Source organism: Lonchura striata, chromosome 10 (assembly GCF_046129695.1).
Source record: "Lonchura striata isolate bLonStr1 chromosome 10, bLonStr1.mat, whole genome shotgun sequence".
NCBI classification, from domain to species: Eukaryota; Metazoa; Chordata; class Aves; order Passeriformes; family Estrildidae; genus Lonchura; species Lonchura striata.
The window spans coordinates 12,160,519-12,179,966 of NC_134612.1; the positions used below are offsets into that span (position 1 = coordinate 12,160,519).

Here is a 19,448-nt window from a genome sequence, read left to right on the forward strand (position 1 = left end):
CATGAAACCAAATATTGCTCTTTGATGTAGAGTCCAAACTGCTCTGGAGTTTCTTGTTAAAATGAAAACCCTTTTTTCCTTTTATGCTTTAGGCAAAGGAGACATAACGTCCTTCACACTTTCCAGCTAACACTTCAAACTCTTAAACAACACTATGTCAGGTATAACCAAAACCTAATTAGATCAAGGATGCAATAGCAAGAGCAGGCTTCATCTTGCTTGCATTTTTCTCCAATTCCAGTGACTAAGCCGCCACCTTCAGGCACCTACTTTTCTTCTGGAAGGAAAATTAAGTAAGCACAGACTGTAAAAGAATAGAAGAGAAATTTTTATCCAAGAGTGTTCAGCAAGTGTAGAAAAGGAGATAGAGCTCTGGACTTTGCCAAATGGCACATTCATCTAAAGCCTGGAAAAATTCTGAAAGAATCAACAAAAGACTAACACAAATCCTTCCCCATAAATGGCTAAAGACACATGGAGCAGCTTTCATAACACTCAAGTACTTTGACTTAGGTACACGTACAGTCATTCTCCTTTTTCACTTCCTAACCTGATAAGGAATGCAAACTCTTGGAATCACAATTTCTTCTACTTACATATGCACTTCTCAGCAGATGACTCTCAAATGAACAAAGCCCTAATCACCCCTGAAGGACATAATCATGTGCACAGCACTGCCAAATCACCTAACACCTCATATTCTGAAATCACAGTGAATTCCCAGTTGAAAGGAGCTATAGTTCTTCTGGTTTCCAACAGATGATCAGCTTGAAGTTATTAAGAAAATAGTGGGATTTCTGGTGGGTTTTTTTAACTAAGAAAGACAGACTGGTGTCCAACTGTTTAGCAGCAAAGCAACACAGAACAGGAATTCAGCAAGATCACAGAGCAAAACTGACCTTGGGGTTCCCAGTGCTCCATGTCAGCCCATGTGAATTTACTGTGTGCTTTGGCAGCAGAGCACAGCACTGGTCTTCCCTGCTCCCTCTGCAAAACAGCAACAGCTCAAGGAGAACAGAATTCTGACACCCTTGAACAAGAGACAGCGTAAAAGCTGGTCAGAAGAAAACCAAGGCCAAAGCTGGTGGCTGGCCCTGGCAACTCTCATGAGGTAAAACACACATTCCTGCTAGCAAATGACAGAGGGAAACAAAAACTCTTCTCAGCAACAGCAGTAGTAATACCTGTCCAAAAACTTTTGAGTCCTGTGATATGGTCTTGTTAGATCTATCATACTAATATAAGCCAGGCAGTAAAATGTCTTGAAGCAACTGCAAAGCCTAGGCTCTGGTTGATGACTCAAATACCAAATAATTACATGGACATGTATCTGAGAAATTTCATCCTGCCCCAGGTAATTCCTAGCCACTACCTAAAAGGAAGGTTGTTTCAAGTTTGACTTGCTGTGCACTTGGTCACCAGCATTTGTGATATGGAAGAAACACAATTTTAACCTCTGGCACAGAGCACAGGAAGCAGAAGTATAGTGGCTGGCACAGTCTCCTGGGCACGGATGTCTGTCATTTGAAGCAATCCCTGGTTTTAAATGATGAAGCCTTTTAGATGTTTACTCCCTCACCTCCATCTTCAGCAGCACAGTCCATGGTCATTCACATCAAATGTCTCTTACTGAAATGGAAATCTGGAAAGCTCACAGATTCCTGACAAAAAACTAAAAAGGCTTTATAAACAGTGTTTTCAGTGAGGAAATCTGTGTTTAGCACATAGAACTAGATGCTGATACACCAGGTTCATGCAGAGCACTGTATACATTGAGGTCATGTAGGGAAATGTGGGGGTACTACTACAGCATCTCCCAAAAGAGATGAAAGAAAAGTTGTGGTGCCACAGTGTGAGTAAGAACTAGAAGCCAAGATAAATACTGTGCTTGTCCCTAATATGGCTCAGACACCATTGTAATAGGTGTAACTGCTCCAAAATTGAACGGGATCAAAATTCATTGTGCTAGCTCATAAAGTCATCCAACATGATCAAGGCCCTTGGAAAAGAAGCTCATGGTCACAAAGACATGACACACTTGAAGGGCAAGCTGGATTAGTGAGTTAAGTTCAGAGAAGTTATTATGCAAGGCATGAGATCACTCCAAGATGACAGAGAGGGCGAAAAAAAGGAAAAAGACATTGTATACTAAGACAGCAAACAGTATCTGGAAATCCCAGGAAGTCAGAGAAAGTGCCTACCCTCACCAGAGCACTTAACATAACTTAAAAAGAATAAAAGATTCCTAAAAATATAAAGTCAACAGAAAATACAACTGACATTTGCAGGCAAAAAAAGTAAACCACCAAAAAAAGTAAGAAAGCTGAAACTGAAATTTCAGTGCTGGTCTGACGTGGCCTCCCATCACAGGAAGGTGACATTTAGAAGACTGTTTCAAGAAAGCTGGATGATGTCTGTGCTCAATACCAATCTGTAGCCACACCATGTCACTGAAGCCACAGTCATTTGTCCTTCCTGGGGCTGTGTGATCACTACCAGACACCATGTGAAACAAAGAAACAATCAGCAGTGCATGGGACCAACTTTTCCCACTTTTCCAAGTTTTTTAAGCTGTTAAACTTAACAATGCTCTGTGACACAGCTCCAGAGGGAATTGTAATTCTTTCTTAACTGCAGAGATACCTTATCTTCACTAGGAACTAGAACTCTATCAAGTGCATTTATTCAGAAATATTGCTAAAGCTCCAACAGCTGCCTTCACAGTCATATATGCAAAACAGCAGGCTGGAATTACCCATTAATCTCACAAGAGAAAATTAGGTTGATGTCACATAGTTTGAATAGTAATTACAGCATGAACTAGAAACTGTTCACAGTAATAAAAATTGTTATAAACAGTTCTAGAGCCACAGAGTATGATGGATGACTTGTTATGACACTGAATAATGTTTTAAATATTGCACTGTTTAATTTCCAGTATAAAGCACCACATTCAAATTTAGGGTGACTCAAATTTGATTCACACCAAAGGTTTGCTTGACCTATAGTATCTTAATTTAGAAATATGGGTACAGCCAGTTGTCCATAAATGGTTTTGCCAAGAAGGTCAACATGATGTTTTACTTGAATTCTGCATTATTAAAAAACAAATCTTAGTCAAACTACTGGGAGCTTTTGGTCCTGTAAACATAATGAAAATCTTGAAATGGATCTTGGAAGCATCATTAAAGCTGGATGAAAAAGCTACCACTGCCCAAACCAAACTAGGTTATATCTAGCAATGGATGCAGCAGCTTGAACATCTGCCTTCAACATCAACACTCTTCATAATGGCACCTTCTGGGGGCAAAGATATTCTAGCTACCCAACCAAATACCATTTTCAGTGGATATTTTCAAACTTTGGCAACCCACTATTTTTAACAATATCCCCTACTATTCTTCTGGAGTAAAAATGATGGGAATATTTTGGTTTATTTTGCTGCTTGACAGCCAATCAAATTTGATATTTGTATTGTACTGGGATAATGAAATGTCAAGATGGATATTACAACAACATTGCTGAAGATAGTAATTTAACCTTCAGTAGTCCAATTTGATTTGATGGTGTCTACAGGCTTGCAAATAATTGTATTTTAGAGCCCTTAACCCTGATGAAATAAGTCCTTCCCCTCCTAGACTGCTGGGTCTGGAGTGCCGCTCGGTGGCCAAATACAAACACTCTTCACCTCCCTAACACCAGTCAAGTCATGTGCTAGAGTCTAAGTTTGAGATACACTGGATTTGGAAACAATCATTCTGCTTTTATTTACCTGACAGCCTAACACAATGAGGAACGTTTTTATTCCTCATATAAACTGGGGTCATGAAACTCTGGTGACAGTCTACACATCCTCACTGAGGCAGAGAGCCTCCAACTCAACAAGCTGAACCTCACCTCTCACTTCAGAAAAAATCCAGCCATAACAAACATGTCCCCTGTGCACAACACACAGAGAGGGACCTGCAGCCCATCCTTACCAGTGGATAACTTTGAATCCTTAGCACTGTGAAACTTAATTTTAGACCTAAATAATTAAGTTTCTCTACATAAACTAATGTGCCTATTCTAAATTAAGAGGAAATCAGAAACTAGGATGGAGCAGGCAAACAAACTTTATAAAGGTGGAAGTATCTGTACCACTTGTACACTACCATCACAGGAGAATGAATTACTGTTTATTTATTCACAATATGTCATAACTCCAGGCCAGTGCTGAATTTGCATCACTCTGACCTGACCAGTTTCAAGGGCAAAGCATTTCCTGTACCATCAGAAAATATCCACTTCCTCTTACTCAGCTGCCTCCCAGACACTGAAGTGTAACAGGGATTTTGTGTTCCTACTTGTTTTTATTACAGTTGCAACAGCAGCCAGCAACAGCACTCACATTCAGCATAAACACCACCCTAGCAGCAGGTGGTTAAGAAAAGATGGAGAAAATTAGTTTATGCATGACTAATGTCTTTCATCATTCAGAGAATAAGAAAAAAATCCACTCCTAAATTTAAAAAGTTCCTCACAATCGAGTTAGTTGCACTGTTCCTTTTCCTGCTGGATAGTACAGTATATAGGAATGGAGAGCAGAAGTGATTATCTTGCATGAAGAAATGTAACTATTGAAATGAGATTTCATTATATCAAAAAATATCAAGCATACTTTTTTATTAATACCTTTATTGTAAGCTTTCCAAACTGCTAGCCAGCTCTTCCCAAAACTTTTTTTTTTTTTTTTGCCTCTTGCTTTCTCTCAAGGGTAAATGGCTCACACTGCATTTAAGAACTTTAATCACTTTTACATGGATATCTGAATAAACTCCAAATAGGTCAAATTAGTATTCAGTGTTCTTCATAACCTATCCACAGTGTTTTAAAGAAAGGAAACATACTATCTGATTATAAATTGATATCAGACCAGAAACAACTGTCAAATATAACACAAGGCAGGAAAAGACAATGCATTCTTAATTCAACAAGACATTAACTCATCCTGCATCAATCCACACCACTGGGCAAGGCTCCTGCTGGGACGTGACTCATACATGGGCATCAGTCTATGGGAACAAGAAGCTGCCTGTAAAACCAAAAATTGCTGCACAGGAGACTTGTACCCATGTGGGCAAACCTCAGAGGCTCAGGCCTGCCGGAATGTGTGTTTGCATTGCTCACTTCAGCAGAGCCTGGGATGCTGGAAATATTCACAGGGATACAAAGGTCACCACAACTGTGCCTGTACTGTGGTACCAAAACCATCTTCCTTTCAGAAGATGAAAAAGAAAAGGAACAGTGTGAAGTCATCACAAAAAAAGAAAAATCCTACCTGATTTTTGTAAAAAATCTGTGAACAGACTGTTCCCTATGATTTCATCACAAGAAGTAGCACGAGAAGCAGCTCTGACATGCAGAATGTTCTTTGTAGCATCATTTTCTTAAACCAGAAAGTGACAAACAGTGACAGTGTGCTGAAACCACATCATCCTTACAAGGAGGAGATGCTAGCATGGTCCTAAAGGATGCCAACATTTCCATCAAATCAGCTACAAAGCCATCATCTGGTTTTGTCCTCACAGTTATCAAAACCAGTATATTCCAAATACCTTTAAATCCCGTGTTCTAATAAAAAATGTGGTCCAACCAGTGAACAACTGCAGGCAGATGCATTCTGTGTTATTCAGCACTTGCAAATGAAAAAAAGGGATATTATTTGCTTAGAGCAGGTGAGCGACACACCTGAGATATTAATTACACACCTGAGATGGGAACTGCACACCTGAGATATGTGCCACAACCAAATTTCAGGGAGGCTGACATCCGACCTTTCCAAGCTGGAGGAGGCCAGTGGTGGCTGGGATGACCCCACAGAGCTCCCTGCCATGGGAACAGAAAGCTGAGCCAAAGTGGTCAGAGCCCAGTGAGGAGCACCAAGCTGAGCTCACCAACTCCTTACACTTTTCATGTGACTTCAGTGAAGTGCTTAAGCACAGGAACCTACCCCATGCTCTCTGTAATAGGAAACATTGACTTTTGTGAATGATTATAAACACAAGGCTCTTGAAAGGGCTTTATTCCCCAACACAACCCCTTAAATATTGACATTCTGTACAGTAAGGACTGTTCACTACCAAGGCAGCACAGAGAGCTGCCACATGCATGCGCCATGCCCACAGCTGTGCCACATCTGCCACAGCAGCAGCAGCTCAGCTTGGCAAAACAGGATGCTATGGCCAAACTGCTGCCTAATCTGCCCTTCAAGTTAATTTGCAAATAAACCACCTATATTCTTCCCTTCCAGGACACAGCTCAGCCATCCTCTCTTAATGTCTCTGAGTAGCTCCCCCAGAGGATTCAACTCCGCCCTCTACGCTGCAGCCTTCTGGAAGCAGCAGAAATAATTCACCACAACAGACAGACCTTAAGTGGGATTTTGCACTCTTTTTTTTTTTTTTTTTCCTAAGAGCTAAGGATGGTAGTCAAAAGAAGCTGCTAATACAGCCCTTACACACCTCCAAAATGCAATTCATATCTTGGTAAGCAAGAAACATAAGACAAATTAAATGAAAATATGGAAGGAATAAGATAGGGACATTTGAGTCACTTCTGTGACATGACCAAAGATTTTACTAATTGCAAAACCGTGCTATGTCCATTCAGCAGCCCATTTTACAGATTTTCATTTAGATAGAGAGGCTGACATTTAGCATAAGCAAACAAAAATCCTGAAAATTCACAATAGGTGGTTCCTGTTCTGAGACAGCTCTAGTTTATCACTTTTTTTTTTCTTTATTGCTATTTAATGACTCATATCATGCAACTCTTTCCTCATTCCTAATGTCTGCTGATGAAGTCTTCTCTAGAAAGATAATACTTAAATGCCTGAGGGAAAGTCAGAGAGAAAGATAACTGCAAAAAAATCATGAGAGTCATCATTTCCTAAGTCTGCATTGAAACAGATAAAGCTTCCATTGCCAAGATTAGTTCATATGGTACAATATATGGGGAGATGGACAGATCTCTTTACATGGGATGACAGGATGAATCTTTCCATCAGCTATATATGCAGACATATATGAAATAGCTTCTTTGAAATCAGCTGAGTTACTTTTGATTCACAGCCAGAAATATAAGGGCTGAAATGAGTTTGTTCTGTGATTTGGCAGCTGGAAAATTCAACTGATTGTCATAGAGAAGGTGCATCTTCTTTTGCAATACAGCCAAGAACACTAAGCAGAAAAACATAGACCAGATGTTATCTTAGCATATCATTGCATACAGAGGCATTAGTTACTAACTAATTTCATGCACAATAACCTGCTAAAGTAAAGCTGTAACTGTCACAAATGGTGCTGTCCCTATTTCATCATTACAGGTGATTTGATTCACCTTGCTAAATATGAACCATACTGCAATTACTGAACAAAGTCATTAACCCAGATCTTCACTTCTATGCATACCCTAAAGAATGCACAGCAGTCCTAAACATTTTGATATGGGCTGTTTTATATCATAGCAATGAATACAGTCATGTCCTGCTCTCAAAATTTTAAGTGATAAATCTGTTTCCACACGTGTGTATTATCTCATTGCTGGCCAACATCCCTGACAGCACAGGTGAGTGAAGATGTTTTATACTGCACATAATGGGAAATCAGAGATCTATCCTGTGAAAATCAATAAACCCCACATGACTTCACAACTAGGCTTGCAGAGATTCCTCAGGGATTTTCCTGGAGAATCATAGCAAAGAAAACTGAAGATATTGTAAAACCAATATTAGAGTGTTTTCCAAGTGGGCAGATGACTTAATTTTGACCATAAAATTGCTACGACTTAGTAAAACATACACTGAAGTTAGGCAAACGTAGAAAGTCTTTTTCAAATGAGCTTGCACCAGCTCTGCACAGCTTTTGACACCAGCCACGAGCCCTGCTATGACCAGGTGACATCCTCCCCTCATGCCCCCACCCTACTGTCCTTACACACATGCTCTGCAGCAGCTCAGCATCCATCTGTGCTGGCTGCACAGCCACGAGTCTGGCTGCAAGGCACTCACTGGTGGATCACAGTGGGGACACATCCTCGATCCTCTAACCCTGTGCCACAGGGCAGAGGGAGATTGCCCAGACAGCAACCTGCAGGATAACTGGAAAGCAACTGCACAATGAAAGAAACTCTGCAGAAAGGAGAAAATATTTTCCATATTTTCTATCCTCGGGAGACTGCAGAAGTCACGCACAAAAACCTCTGGCTCCTACTGAGAGAAACTAACTGTGCTCAGTAGATAATGCCTTTAGAAAGAATTGCAGGGAAATAGGAAAACATTCTGCCACAGGCTGTGGCTGCAGCAGCTCATACCGAGTCTCGAGGAGCTGCCATAGGAAATGCATTGCAGAGGTGAGCCCCAGGCTTCACCCCTCTTCTTGCTGGGAAGTGTCAGCATGCAAGGAGCACAGACCACATGCTCTGCATGCCTGATGCTCCATTCACAGCCTGCTCCCTATACAGAAGATCCTTATACCTGATCCCTAGTACAGAAGGCAGCACAGAAACCTGCCAGGATCAAGAGTTTTCCTACAGTCTTCTACCCCACATTTTAAAATCCAGTTTGGTTTGATTGTAGTTCCCTCCTTCCCCACCGCCTGCTGCGACTCCCTATCCAGAGCACTGCCTGCCTAGATATGGACAGAGAAGAGCATCCCTCCCTCCTCCAAGCACCAGCTGATGCTGTCTGTCCTGAGCAGCCAGCTGAAGCTCTACCCATGCAAAGCCTCCAACAGCATAATTAAAGGATTCCTCAGCTAAGCAGGAAAGCAATTTATCCTTACAATTATCAGAATGCCTCACAAATCTTCCAAGCGCCCTTCAAACAGCGCTGGATTTGCACTGACAGAAAGAGCAATTGATTCCATGCTGGCAAAGGTGGAAAATTCAGGGACATGTTACACTGCAGTTAATACAGCACAGAAAGGATGCTCTCAGGAACACCCCGTGGTCCTCTCTAGCTCCAGGGACAAAACCATCAAGGCTTCCAAGCTAAGCTGCTGCAGATGAGCTCCTTGAAGTGCAGGTCTTTCATCACGGATGCCTATTTGATAACTGTCAGCCCCTAAGGTAAATAATGGATTTCCATTTCAATTGATAAGCATCATTTACTGTGCATCAAAAGGACCTCTGTCCGTAGAAGGGATTAGAAAACCAGGAGGTGCCTCAAGAAGGCCTTAAAGCTTTTGGGAGAAGATTAATTTCTTCTCCCAAATCTCCATCTTTTCTCATTTCCATCTCCATAAACAATATTATTTTATCCAATAGGTTCTGCAAATCCAGGTAACCAGTAGCAATTTTTCTTAGGTGGGGGAGCCCTGGTCCAGGGTCAAATAATGTTTTGACAGTTTTGTAATGTCATTGAAAACCAAAGAAAACATTTGCATTTGCTATGACTTTGATGTGAAATGCATTTAAATGAAGTCATTTAGGCTGAGCTTGGGGCAAAATTAAAAACCCCACATGGGACACAACCACATAGGAAAGCAAATTCACTGAGCTTTGCAGAAATCATTATAGAGATCCAAGCAGAAAACCCATTGTTAACTTACTGTAAGAATGACTAAATTACAAAGACAACACTGAAACATTATAGTCAAAACACGTACTCTTGAAAGAATTTAGGACTTTTCCTTGAGGCCACTGCAGCCCAGGCCCCCAGCGGGTCTGTGCACAGAATTTCTATTGTCTTCAGCAGGAGACTTTTGTATGGAAGAATCACTAACCAAAAGATTAATTCATGCCATTGAAATAAGTATTAAATGTTTATATTATATACAGACATATACAGAAATGCACATATTTTCAAAAAAATCTTAAATATCAGGCATTACAAAATTTTCTCAGTCATGAAAATTACAAAAAGTTCCCTGAATTGTTATCAAAAGAGAGCAATTTTCTAGAAATACAAAATAAGTAAATATATATTTTAATTACTTAAAAACTTCTTCCGGAATTAAGCTCATCTTTTAAATACTCCTACTTTTTCTATATCTCTTGAAAGAAAGATAGCTGACCTCATTTCTAACCCAGTGAGCCAGCAAACCATCTGTGGCATATGTGGCAACACCTATCCTGCAATCAGAAACCATGTTCCTCTTCATCTTGAAATACAACTATAAAATTATAAGTTGCCAATAAGTTGCCACACTCTTAATATTTACTGCAGGACACCTCCTCAAACTAACAGCCCCCCCTCCTGCAGTGCTGGCAGCAGCTGCCAGTGGGCTGAGCATGGTTACTTCTCACTTAGCAAAAGAGTGACTCAGAGAAGGGACTGACCTGGGACCTGCCTCCCCACCACTGCAAAGACCCCAGGAAGTAGGGCTCATCTCAGCCTGCACTAAGAGTGAAGAGATCTCTGTCATTCTAGTTATGGTAGTTTTAGAGCTGTGGAGGGGTTTTAATACTTTCTATGATAATGTTAAAATTAGATACTAATTACTCTTAGCATTTTGTTTAGGAACTACTCCTTAAATAAGGCAAAAGTACAATCAAGCCAACCAGAGTTTGTTCTGTTGGATAACAATAGCATCATTCCAGTGATTCAGGATGAAGCAATTACATCGTTGTGATCCATGGCAATGCTTAAACCACAGCTTGGGGAAATCAAACAAGAAGAAGGGAAAGAAAAGGGGAAAAATACAAAAAGGAGAGTTCTAAATGTGGTTGTAATTGGTTAGTTACCATGATCCAAAACTGAATGCCAAAAACCTGACAGCTCACGTTTGCAACCTGCATCTTCCAGCAGCCAGAACTTGTTGAAATACAAATAATACAAGGTATTCTAAAAAAAGATATTCTGCAGGTTTGCATCACCACAGACTCACGCAGCCTGCAAACACTACCTCTTCTGGGTATATGATGGCCACTTATCCTGCAAAGCAAGACAAAGTGGAAGAAAATGCCCAAAAATAGGCAGAGATGCTCCATCTCTGGGCAGCTCTCACCATGGGCACAGTGCCATGTCCATCCATACTCCTGTCCTCGCCTGTATGCAGGTGTAGCATGGAGAAAGTAACACGCATGTAAAACAGATCCAGATGTAAAAATAGTTAGTCAAAGCCATAATTTTTCTTAAAATACTCATGATAAAAAATCTGGTTTATTCTGAGCATTGTTAAAACATAACTCAGTGTAAGATAAAGCAAATTAGAGCAGAATCATGAAAAGGATCTAGAAATAGCAGTGTAATTCCATTTCAGATTTTGATTCAGTTACTGTGCTGGAACAACTCCAAGTTTCTACCACCCTGTCAGACTATGATTTGCTACACATATATGAAATTTTCCTCTGAATCAGTGTAAAGAAACTACAAAAACCTGAAGTCCAAGAATCTCAGTACAACACAAGAAGTTCAAAGGGGAGTCCAAGAATCCCAAGTAAAAATATTTTGCTTTTTCCAAGTATGTACATGTGGAAAACCGCCTCTGAAATAATGGCAGTTTGCAAAACATCAGCACACAGAAGTGCTGAAATTACCTCTCCACCCAACAGCAAAGTGTTTGCAGCTGCCATACCATGCTCTGATCAGTTGGAAACCTGTGTGCTGCATTCCCTCCTCCTCTCCTGAACCTGGAGAGGAGGGAGAAGACAGTTATGACCTTTCTTTTGGTTTTTCAGAGCACAGTACACAAGTCTTTCTTAAAAAAATAAAAAAAAGCTGCATATGAACCAAAACCTTTAATCTTGCCAAACAATTGCTTCCACTGAGCAACACAAAGACTCCCTCCTCCTTACTAAGGTAGCTCCATAAAGCATTTTAATCAGCATTTCCTGTCCAGACAGTACTTTTCACTGAGCACTTCTCTCCCCTAAAGGACTGCCCAGCAAGAACCACCAAAAATTTAGTGTTTTAAAAAGAAGTTTTCAGGACCATGAGATATGATCTTTAAAACCTCCTGCTTCTGCCTCCGCAGTCTGTTTGGGTGCCAGCCTTGGCAAATGCAGTATTCAGCAGGGACAGGCATGGAGACAAACAGCTCAGCCCTCCTGGCTGGTGTAAGCCAGGAAGAAATACCATCAAGTTCTCTGGGAAGCCCACACCAGCTATGGACTGGGCAGGCAGCTCCAGCTCTCCAAGCTGTCACTGCAAGATGCTCTCACGCCTGGTACCACAGGACTGCAATTCTGTGCTAAATGAGTAACCTTTATAACAAATTTAGGAGGTCATGATGTTTCTCTTGCTTCTGGTATCCATTTCCAGAAGCAGTAAATGGCACTTTTCATACCTCTGCTCTCGATCTGAAAGCAAAATAGACAATCTCCAAAGGAGAGGTGGAAGGAATGGCCTAGAAGCCATTTTAATCAAGCAAGAGTTTGTTAGAATACAGGAGCCAACCAAAACTCAGGAGGCATATCAGACATGAAGGGCATATTCTGCTCACCTCCAGCCCCTCCAGGCCTTACCCAACCCAATACCATGAAAGCCTACTCAGGAAAGAAAATGAAGCAATGTGACAGCATGGGTGCCCTTGCTGTCTATGCCTTGTTTTTCCATTCATGAAAGCCATCTATAATTCAACACACTCAGATGACAGCAAATCAAGAAACAAAGCACAGGAAAAAAGCAAAGGATATTTTCTCAAATGAGACAGATGTGTGTAATAATAGAAGTAACAAGAAGAGATTGTGCATATGTGGTCAGGTTAACAGACTTTTTTGTGAACTCCTTCCTGCCACTTTTTATATTCTGTAGGACAGGAATATGAAATTATCCTGAAGGAAACATTTTTTAATATCATCATCTCAAAATGGTGATGTCCTGTCAGTCATCACGTAGCTGCAGAGCCCCTTCCCTCCATGTGGGCACTCAATAGTTACACTCCTGTTCTGCATTGTATCTAAAGCCCTTGCACAACAGGTTCATACTTATGTAGAAAAGATTGGGGTTTGCTTCTATAAATCCTACATGTTTTACAGTTTCTGTTGTTCTTTCAATATAAGTTGAAAAATCAAGCTTCATCATCAGTTTGATTCCTTTCTTTGCTGCTTCACCTAAGGGGCAGGGAAGAAAGTAGAGAAGAAGAGTCTGTGTTTGGCTCAAATTCACCCTTTCCAGACAATAGAGCCTGAAAACAGTTTGGGTCCTGCTGCAATAGGTGCTGTGGAGCTGATGTTGCAGGACTCCTAGGAAAAAAAGTTCTTTCCAGATCAGCCTAGCACCTAAGCAGCAACACCCATCATTAAAATCCCCACAGCTTCCACTTAGTACAGATGTGTGTACCTGCAAGATGGTCCTCTGGGATCTCATGTTAGGAAGTGTACTACTGTACGAGTGACTGGGAGAAAAAACATGCTCTCATCTGGACTACTTAGTTAGAACTCCTGTACTTATTCTTGCTGCTACCCACGCAAAAAACATGCAGCACTGACTTCAAAAGTGAATTAATTACACAGTGGTGCCCCTCATTCACAAGCCTTACATTCATGAAGGATCTTCTTCACTTGCCTGATTCCCACAGACCTCCTGAAATTGCATTACTGAACTCACACACCAGATAAAAATGTTATGCCTGCATGTGCATGTGGAAAATAAAATCTTATTACATCGTTAGTCGTACAGAGCCTTAAGACAGGGCAGAACAACACAACTTATTTGTAGCTGTTTCATAACTCGACCCCGCCTGTGATCCAAAGATGACACTTTGGGTCAGTGCTGGATTGGCCAACCTCTTCCATGCACAGCTCAGGGGCCACCACAATGCTGAATGCTGCCCACGGCAGAGCAGAACCACCCCACCGTGTTCCCTTCGAGGGGCTGGGACAGCACCCCCTAACACACCTGCCCATGTGGCAGTGACTGGGCTGATAGCTACAAGGACTGGTTTTAAATGTACTTGTTATTCATGGTCAGTGTATCTTTACTTCTCCCATCTGCATGGAATTATTGCCCCTTTCAAAATTGAACCTTGGTACAGTTTATTTCACGATGACTTTACAAGGCCTTCTATGTGATATTCATTTCAACAGCTCTCAAATATTGCACAACAGTCATATGATCCAGTGTGTGTGTTTTATGAGACAGACATGACACATGAAAATTAAAAACAGGTTCCTTGTCTGGAATACAGAGAGGGACTGGAGGGGAAAAACAAAAAAAAAAAAAAGAAAACCAAAAAAAAAAAAAACCAACAACAAAAAAAAAAAAAACAATGCAAGTGTGCGCCCAGAGATCAGGGTGGAGGGAAAAGGGGAGGAAAAAACAGGATGAGACGTCAGAGTCATGTCATCCTACCCAGAGTGAAAACAGCTTTCATCAGTATGAAAGACAATTAATTTGCATAAATTTACTGCACAATACAATTGAACTGTGCTGCTGTATTTCAGGACTGGCAATAAGGATTGCTGTGTCTATAGCCTATATGCCTACAGTCATTTATCAATAATTTACAATATTCTCCTTCTGCAAGCAAGACTTTGTAATTGCCCTTGCATTTCACATGATATTTTCTGTAGGTATTACATTCAAGGAGAGAGACAGATAATCAGCTTTTAAATGCACAGGATTTAAAGTTTATTTTGCAACCCATAATCTCAGTCCTCAGTAAGAACAAGGAGGTATTTCCTACGGTCAAGAGTATCCTACATGTTCTGCTAATTACAGAGTATTCAGAGGTATTTCAAATATCTCAGTGCTGATTTGAGTGCATCTCTCACTCAGACTCACTCTCCAGACTGCACAACTGAACAATTTACAAGATCACCAGAAGCTACAGTCATTTTGGTCTGTTTAACTTTGAATATATTTTTATTGCCATGTATGCATCATATACTATACTGGGAACAGCACAGGCAGAGCAGAACACCTCTGCCTCAGGAAGAGTGCGTAGCAGATGTAATCTCTGAGCTTTTGCAGAGGTCACAGCAGGAAAAATCACTTTTACTTTGTCTGATTTGACGTTATGGGCTGAGACAAAGAGGCTCCCTGTTTTAGCCAAGTGTACTTCCTTGGTCAAAGGGTTATAAAATAGGTAATTTTACAAAGTTAGGTAACACAGCAGGTGTTATATTTACAGCTATGTGAGCATGAACAGAAAGACCTGAGGTAATCAAATCTCATGCTTGAAGGATAAGAGGATTCATAAGATGATCACCAGCTGAGATCAGGATTTATCCCACACCCCTTAGGCACCAAGCAATCAGCCAGGTGCAAATGTCTTTTTGTCTACTTTTCAGTTTCTCCTTCTTCAAGGCATCTGCTGCTGGAGGTCAAATAGAGAAAAAGATGATGATCAAGGTCTATTTGTTTTACCCCATGTAAGCAAAGTGCAGATGAGACACAAATACCTCAGCACACACAAGTAATTGGGAGGCAAGCCTGGACTAGTCAAAATGCTTGTACTTCTCCATGTATCTCAAAGACATACCACAGGCTTACACAAAACCCAAAGCACTCCTCCAAACATGTGAGTGATTCACTTCTGCTGCCTCTCTCATTGGTAATATCCCCAGAGTTAGCAACATTCTTGAAGTAAACATATGTTCCATTGTATGGAGATAGACTGTTTCTAAAACGAGTTCACCTCTGTGGGATCTTTTAGAACATGTAATTTTAAATTAATACCATCACAACCATATGCATTTTATGACAACCTCTTGAAAAAAATATTTTTAAACATAGATGTTGATTTTATGGGGAACTGAGTGCCAAGTAACAAATAAGTATAAAAATATATAACAAAAAACCCAAAAACATTTCCTTTGAGTGAGAAAAGCCATTGGAAAGGAACACCTAAGAGCATTTTTATAACTTCTGTTCCAAAGCCTACTCAAGACATGCAATACACAAACATCAATTGAGTCTGCCTGTATATGTTACCCCAGCTGTGATTGCAAGGGAGTATTTCCACCAGTAAACAATCACTACAGTGCCTGTTGAGCCTCTCTGCACACACAAATATAAAAAATAAACAAGTACCACAAGAAGTATCCAATTGTAGTGAATTTTTAAACTGCCTTTCTTTGCTTTGCAGCTTCTTCTTTTAACAGCTTTAATGAACTATTTATGTTTGTTTCTTTTAGTATTAAAAAAAATGCCAAGGTCAGCAATCTGCTTGTCAAAGGTATGCTATTTAAAGGGTAAAAAAAGAAAAAAGCAAACAAGAGTCATAATATGCAATAGTACCCCTCAGCCAAATCCAATTGGTATCAATATCAAAGGAATTGCCATCATGAACTTAAATTGGACTAAAAATCGTATCTAAAATCTAACTATGGTTAACATCATATCTAACTATGGTTAAAAAAGCAACTTTCAGACAGTGAGAGAGCAGGGGAAATGACAGTGAGAAAAAATATAAATAAATTGACTTAATTTAATCTACATTCATTGACAACCAAGATCAGGACTAAACTGATTGCTTCATACTCTCCACTACTGCTAGTGCAGAATATCACAGAGGAGCAATCAATCTCTGTTCAATATAAAGTAATAGACAGCAAAATGAAGGCAATAATGGATTTTCTTCATGATACTCTGCAAAGAGGAACATAAGGGCCCCAAGATAATATTAATTCTGTGGGCTTAAAAAAATCCTTCTAAGGTTTGGAATTTCTTTTGGGTTTTTTTAAAACAAAATAATTTGGAAAATTGTTTGTTTGAGCCAATATTTTAGAAAACTTGTTAAAGAACTTGCAAGGAACATTTCCAGCCAATGCTACTTGCATTCCATATCGTTCACATCCCTGCAAAAACACTTTGATTTGCTTTGAGACAGGATCCTATTTTAGTTGTCTTGAAGGATCCTAAAAATATCACCTAGTAAATTGGACTTGTTCTTGTGTGCATACAAACTTTCACGTTTATATCTGACCCCCGTAGAAAACATGGAACATGATTAAACTTTGTGCTTAAATGTAGGGAAGGGGAAATATAATGTTGTCCATCTTACAAAAAAAAAAAAAAAAAAAAAAAAAGAAGTGGGATGTATGGACAGTGTCCACTTCTGTCCACTCCTAAATCTTACCAGGTAAATCCATTCTGATTCACCAAAACGTTGGTAAAATGAATTTACTTCATTTCTCACCACAAGGAAACCATGAGGATTTACTTGTGGTATCAATGCCAGCATGTTCTGCAATCAATCCAGTAAAGCCAAGTATAATCACTCTCCTAGTTTTTTTGTACAGCCTCTACAAAATAATTCAGAGATGGCCAGGGTCTGTGTCCTCAATCCAAATCTAAACATTAAGAGGCACAGAAGATTTGTAGGGACACACTTTGAAACCTTCAACCACGCTCATACCCATCTCTTGCCTGAACTACTGATGGGTGTGCAAGGTAACTGGACCCAAGGGAAAGTTAAGCATATAGGCATTATTCACCATTATTCATCTCTATAGGAAGATCAAAACAACAGTGGCCAATGCTATCTTACCTTTCTTTCTTGTTTAGCAGGGAGAGAATGAAACACTGGATAAAGTTAATATATATTAACTGTGAGGAATGCATGTTGGTTTGGGGGGTTTCATTTTCTACTAAGATCTCTGAATTTTACAGCTGGGAATAGCAGCCTTAGCCATAGGTTTTTTTATATGCTGAACAAGTATCTTAAATATCTTATATACATTTTGATTATGTCAAACTGTTCCAGACATGAAAAGACTGTGTCTTGCTTTTTGCTATACAGCAAAGGCCACAATCATTTATATGAATCTGGACCCTGAGCAAAAGAAATCCAAAACAGATTTCACTTGGTAGAATATGAACAATATGTTTCCTATATTACACAAAATGTAGTTGGCTTTATATACAACACTCCTCCCATCTTGGAGGAACTGACAACTGTGCTTTATATTGCAGTGGGGGGATATCAGAGCAATCCTGTATGTTTAGTGCAGTTGCCGTGCCATTATACTGCTCTAAAATGAACAGGGAATTTGCCTATGAATCTACAGCACTCTATTAAAAATATCTTTTCACATCTGTATAATCAGGCAGAACTTTCACCATCACCTGGCACATGCCCCCTAATACATTTCACATTATTCAGCTCATCAGCTCTGGAAGAACTAATTGAAAAGATAGCCCTGAGAAGTGAACCAGCACACCAGCTTAACCAAATGCAGGGCTAAACCACAGGGCATCTCCGGCTCATTCACAATGATGATCCTCATTTATACCTTCTGTCAGCTGGAAATAAAGAAACACTTCATATCTTGAGGCTACAGTCAGGCATGACTACAGGATAATTTGTCTATTTACTGTCTGATTTCACAGCAGCATGAAATACTAGGGAACTAGGCAGGTTTTTTTCTATTTATTCCCTACTTCCCTTTTATCAACCATCCTGAGGTAGGGGGAAGAAACGAAATGTAAACTCCTCATCACCCTGCAATTTCAGAAAAAGGCCCAGTTTTTTAGGGATGACATTGGTGAGACCTTCCTCTCAACCACAGCCTGGAGTCTCACACTTCCTCCCCACCCCACATGTGACAGGGACCAACAATCCACATACAATAATCATAAAGAAAGGTACCAAGCTCTCATCCAAGGCTCCAATCATGCCACCAAGAACGACTGGGTTAACCACATATTTGCATGTTTTAATTGCAATTTACTGGCCTTTAAAGACTACAGTGGAAAACAGGCAGCAGCTTGTTTTAAGTGGGTGCAAACTTCAGAGAAAGTAGTGAAGGACATTTGCTCATTTCGCATCCTGGGTCAAATTCAGCACCTGCATTTTTGCAAAGTCATGCTCTTAGAAGAAGAAAGCATTTGTGTTTTCAAAAAAATCTAGCCTTTCTTTCTTGAAAAGACAGCAAGGCTTTCTCTCATGTACTGGGAAATGTCATTCTTTGTCTATGCAGTTTTACAAAAACATAAACAATAAACAATGAACTTGAAGCAGAGAAGTCAATTACTGTACAAATTACTTAATCTTTTGTAGTTGTCTTTCATGTATAAACAAATTGTATTTCTATCCTATACACTGTTTAAAGGCAGTGCCTTATAAAAGATATTCTAAAACACGCAACATAACCATTGCTGTAACTTGTATGTTGTTTTTTGGGTTCCTTTCTGAGAAAAGATAGTGCTGCTTTGCAAAGACAGATAAGATGGGACAGAACTCATTCACTCTGCAGCTACGGATTAGTCACTTAAACCTCCCCAATTTCCAGTCTGCCCATGTGTATAATGGGGCAGCTCTAGCCAGGATTGTTAGGAGGATTAACTAAGTGGCACTGAAAGGCCTTCAAATCTGCTCAGTAAAAATTATTTCTATAAAAGTGCATGTGCATAAAGTACTAATTGATGCCAGCTGGCCTTTCATCCTGGGCAGCAAAAACAGCTTCTTACCACACACGTTTCCTTTAGTGGGCACCAGCGGCATATTTTTTTTATTTCTAAATTCCTGGGGTTTGCCTTAAAACATACAAACCGTTTGATTTTCAGGAATTATCCATTA

The 19,448-nt window shown here is 40.0% G+C and overlaps 1 protein-coding gene across 3 annotated transcripts in view; it reads right to left on the reverse strand.

The window, feature by feature from the left end:
• The window catches only part of PID1 (phosphotyrosine interaction domain containing 1), a 92,016-nt gene that overhangs the window by 15,595 nt on the left and 56,973 nt on the right, over positions 1-19,448 (reverse strand). The gene's annotated exons all lie outside the window — the stretch shown is intronic.